General features: G+C 32.5%; 1 long non-coding RNA gene across 1 annotated transcript in view; it reads left to right on the top strand.

Annotated features, from left to right (window-relative positions):
* Positions 1-4,149, top strand: part of LOC117173511 — a 15,640-nt gene extending 11,491 nt beyond the window's left edge. The window contains exon 3 of the long non-coding RNA XR_004467204.1: positions 3,983-4,149. This is a non-coding gene — a long non-coding RNA (uncharacterized LOC117173511). The remainder of the gene's footprint in view (positions 1-3,982) is intronic.
* Positions 4,150-5,115: the final 966 nt, after the last annotated feature.

Genomic DNA, 5,115 nt, shown 5'->3' with positions numbered 1-5,115 from the left:
TGAATTAACAGAAATTTATTGAACTACACGTAAAGCTCTGGAAGAATATTTTCCCAGTAGCAAATGTGTGCTACATCGAATGGATCAACTCGAGCCTAACCTGGAAATAAATCTAACCTAGCCTAACCTAACCTAACCTCACGAAACACAATTAAACTGATCTTAAACGTAAGCGTAACCCTTTGCATCGTTGGTTCGAAGAAAAAAGGACATGTTATAGCAGGCATAAAATAGACTGAAGTAGGACTATAAATCAATTTAATTACGATAAAAAGCAAGATACAATGTAAACACGAAAGATAGTATAAATATATCCCTTAAGTTTAAGAATAGCAGAGAGAAAAAAATTTTGAATAAAACTCTTATTCATTTGCATGTTTAAGTTACAGTTCTACATTTTAATTGATACAAACATTGTCAGGTTAATTGAAATGGGGTCAATTCTACTTGTAGTTCTAAGTTTCTTCAAATGAGTAATGTGCGTCTAAATTTTCAACCACCTGTAGTGCAATGAAATGAATTTTATTGTGTTACATCGGGAACACTTAAGTTGTGTTGCGTTAAGCAAAATTTCGTTAGGTTCTGTTAAGTTAGATTCATTTGTATGTTAAGATCGAGTTAACCTATTAAATATAGCACACATTTAAGACTGAGAACCGTACGCTGACATAGCTACACGTGTGGTTGAATTTCATTCGGCTAGGTTAGGTTAGGATAGGTTTGATCTCTTTGCAGGTTAAGCCCAAGCTGATTCAAACGGTACCGCAAACACGACGGGACAACACAATCAGTTTAATTGTGTTTCGTGAGGTTAGGTTAGGTTAGGCTAGGTTAGATTTATTTCCAGGTTAGGCTCGAGTTGATCCATTCGATGTAGCACACATTTTCTACTGGGAAAATATTCTTCCAGAGCTTTACGTGTAGTTCAATAAATTTATGTTAATTCAGGTTAGGTGAGGTTCTGTTGGGTAAAGTTATGTTATATAAGTTGATATTAGGCAAGGGTTGATCCTTCACAGTTGTCGACATGTTTTTGAAGTGAAAATTTGCATAACTGGCATTATTTCGAAATTTATTTGTCTCAGTGCATGATTTTTCGTCATTTTTTGAGGTTATGGCTCAACCATGACATGATGGGTGATTTTTTATACCGAATTTGAATTCAGCGCCCCAAAATCCGTAGGAATACGTTTTTATGTGGCTGTGTTATTAACAGAAAAGTGTTTAAGGAAAAATTATGAGAAAAGTATTCAGTACAACAAATTTGGGAAGCAAACTTTTTTTTTTAGGTATTTGCTTACTGTCAGGTTGGGCAGTTCTAAATTTTGTTTAGGGTATACACTGTTCGGGAGTCGAACGAATTTTCAGTAAAATTAAAATTACGGCCATCTAAACTATTGTTAGGATTGAAGGAAGTGTTTTGGAAAATATCAGGCAATTATGTTTTATAGTTTTAAAGTTCAGCGCTGTCGCGTACGCGTTTTAGTGACTGGCTTGACCTTTCAATCGACCGCAGTAGAGTAGAGCCGTTGATATTGTAGGACGAGCTATTATGCGTATGGGACAGCGTTGAGATCTTAAATCAATTGCGACTTTAAATCTATAAAATATAATTACCCGATATTGGCCAAGAAACTTCCTTGAATCCTAAAAAAAGTTCAGGGGACCGCTAATTTTAATTTTCTGAAGATTCGTTCGACTCCCGAAGCGTTTGAAACTTTCTGTATCTAATTTACGCCATGAGAATAATAATAATCGTTATAAATTTTTAGTGACAATTCATTGGAATTATATGAATACCGTTAGTTTCGTTATATGATTGCGCATATTTTTTGAAATTTTTATAACAAAATTACTATTTTTGTAGAACTTACAGCGAGTTGAATACAAATAATTCGTATTTTGCGATTGCAGAAAAAAGTAACATTTTCTTGCTTATTTTGAAAACGAATAAATTAAAACATTTTATTCGTAGCACTACAAATGTACGCTATGAAATTTCTTATTGGGATATGGTATTAAAAAATTAAAATTTGACCTGAAAAAATATGACCCGGAGGCCAACAGAAACGGCGGCGTTTCGGGCGTATCCCCTTTTGAGCCAGCGATTCAATTGTACTTCTCTTATAGTGAATGCAATACTATGAATAGAAACTAAATAATTTAAATTAAAAAGAAAGGAATTGAGATTTCAACTATTTTTATTCGGCAATATTGATCATTTCATAAATTACCATGTCCCATCTGACATTATATATGTAACTTGTTTTATTTGAATTGCCTCTAAACGACAAAGGGTTAATAAAAGCAGTAAAGGAGTCATTTTACAATCAAAGCAAGATGAGAATTTTTTCCTTAGAATAGGTATAAGGGAAATGGAGTTCTCAGAAAGACAAGTTCGTATAATTTATTAGGGGAGAGTTCAGTTTTTACATACAAATTGTAAAAGCTGGGGATGCAGAGGTAGTAAAATTTATAAAAGCCTTCGTAAACTTGTACCAGGAGTAATTGAATAGGACAATAGGGACAAAGAGAATAAGGCTCAGTGGGCTTATCCAGGTGCTTTTAATTAAAGTGCTGACTTGCATATGTGCAATATAGACCAAGACCACTAACCACATTGTTTCACCGGAAATAAGAATGAAACGCTCGTCTCCAGGAATAATTTAAAACTCGTATCTATTTTTGACATATTCTATTCCTTTTTATCTTATTATTCGCTTCAAAAGTCATATATTACCAACACTAAATCTGTTTTATTCTATCTCTTTCTATCATTTTCTGTATTACTCTGTTTCTAAGGCTTAAAAACTTTATTAAACTTTATTCTTTCTGTCCAAAATTCTGCACTCACAAGGAGAGACGCGCAAATTGTGAATTTTAGTTTCGGTCCATAATTTTTTTCAACGAAATTTTATTACTAAAGTTTCAATTTGCCACAGACTATACGGAGTTTGGTGTAATATACTTCCGAAGGATTGGTAAGACTCAGGAAGTTGCGTTTCGGCTTTATAGTCGGAAGTTATGTGTTCGATTCTTGCTACGTGCACTTTTTATATTTTTTTTACGTAGTGTATACAGATACGACATTTTTTGCTGCATTTTAATTTTGTAGTTCGGCTTTTTTTGGCAGTAAGTATTGATTAAAAAAATAGTATTGAAAACTTAATTGGGTTAGTTTGCATAATAGGAGTGTCACCTGTCACCTCTGTTTTGGCTTTTTTTGGCAACGAACTGCTAGAATCTTTCATTGATAGATAAATGAAGCGATTTGAAGAGGCAAAAGTTTAAAATTGTTGTTACTTTCGTTACAGTGCTGTCTCAAATATGGGTCTGTTACGTTATATCGTAATGATCATATTTAACGAAATGTTGGAAATGGGTAGGGCGCATTTGATCCACATTATTTTTTTACTAGTCATAGGGGTGCTTTCTCGGCTCCTCGAAACGTTGGGAAAGGGTAGGGCTTTGACAAAATTATTTTTGTGACCTGCCCCAAGGGTGTTTCTGGCCATTTGGATGTTGAAAAGCACATTAACGGTGAGTTAAATTTGATCATTCCGATATCGTGACAAACCCATATTTAAGATATCGTAGTAACGAAAGTAACAATAATTTTTAAATTCTGCTGGTCAAATCGCTTCATTTATCGTTCAATTAAAGATTCTAATATTTTGTCCCCAAAAAAACAACCGTTTTTGCAGCCAAAAAACAGGTGAGGCCCCTATTCTGCAATTGCAACCTTTATCGGTTAACGTTTCGTTATCTATCATATCTCGAGGCATTTGTCAGCTCTCTCTTCAAAAAATACTTATTAGTATCTATTCATAGAACAGTGATTGGTCACAACTCGAAACCTTTTCCAGCTCTCCCTTCAAAAAATACTTGTTATTATTTGGTCACAGAAGAGTGATCTATCACAACTCGAACCTCTTTTTTAAGTCACACTTTAAAAAATACGCGTATTACTGACTGATTTCAGAGGAGTGATTTGTCACACCTGGAACCCCTTGTTCAAAGCTTATAATATGGAAGAAAACCTAGGATAACGGATGTTCAGGATTTTTTATTCGAATCTAAAGTGCCGCCATCTGCTAGACAATTCGCAAATTAGTGATAATGTGTATTATTATAGGAATAATAAAGTGGTGAGCAATTCTTTAGTGTACTTTAGAGTGTAATGTTCTTCATTATATGGCAATATATGTGTATTTATAACTTAATATTCCTCAGTTGATGATAAAATAGTACAATATTATGCTATTTTTCTACAGTGGAAAAAATATGATCAGAACAGAAAGTTTCTTATTAAAACAACAATCTTCCGGATTAAAAACTTTAAATACGGCAAAATTTGACGGAGCCCAATACTCGACCTATTTTTTATTCATTAAAATGTTCATAAACATACATATATTTTAATAATCTGAAATTTTTCTTGATAAAGCTTAAAAAAGTTATTTTTTCTGCTCAAAAGTAATTTAAAAACTATTATTTGCATAATTTTTGAAGATATTTGAATGGAAGTATATTTCTAAACATTTTAATAAATACAAAGTTGCAGGCAGCAAGAATCAAACACGCGACTTTCAGGCTATGGATCCAAAGCGCAACTGCCAGAGCTACCTGCCATTCCGCACTGTTTTTCCCGAACTATATATGGCCTTTGGAAAATATTTCAAAGGCGAATTTTCAGCAAAATATTGTTCTAATATTTTTTGTCCATAAAGAAAAAAATTATAAAAAATATTAAATTTTCAAACCAAAACGAGCAACTTTCTACAATAACGTTGATTTTTAAACAAATAATTGAATTATCAATTAAGAGGATGAACTTTGTATCACTCAAGGGCAATATTAAAAAAAAATAATTTTTTAACCAAATAGATGAATTTTCACCAAATTCCTTAAATTATCTACCAAAAGTAGTTGCATTTTTTAAATGAATAAAAAAAATTTTTTGACCAAAAATGTATCTCAACTTTCAACTAAAAAAATAATTTTTCAACTAAAATTTTGAATTTTTATGAGAGAAATGAATTTTGAAGAAAGCAATTCAACTTTTAATCAAAGGGTTAAATTATGAACATAGAAAATGGTCGTTGAAGGTAGAAA

This window comes from Belonocnema kinseyi, chromosome 5 (genome assembly GCF_010883055.1).
Source record: "Belonocnema kinseyi isolate 2016_QV_RU_SX_M_011 chromosome 5, B_treatae_v1, whole genome shotgun sequence".
Lineage (NCBI taxonomy): Eukaryota > Metazoa > Arthropoda > Insecta > Hymenoptera > Cynipidae > Belonocnema > Belonocnema kinseyi.
The sequence above is the reverse complement of the archived record's forward strand: the minus strand, read 5'-3'. Positions and strand labels throughout refer to the sequence as shown.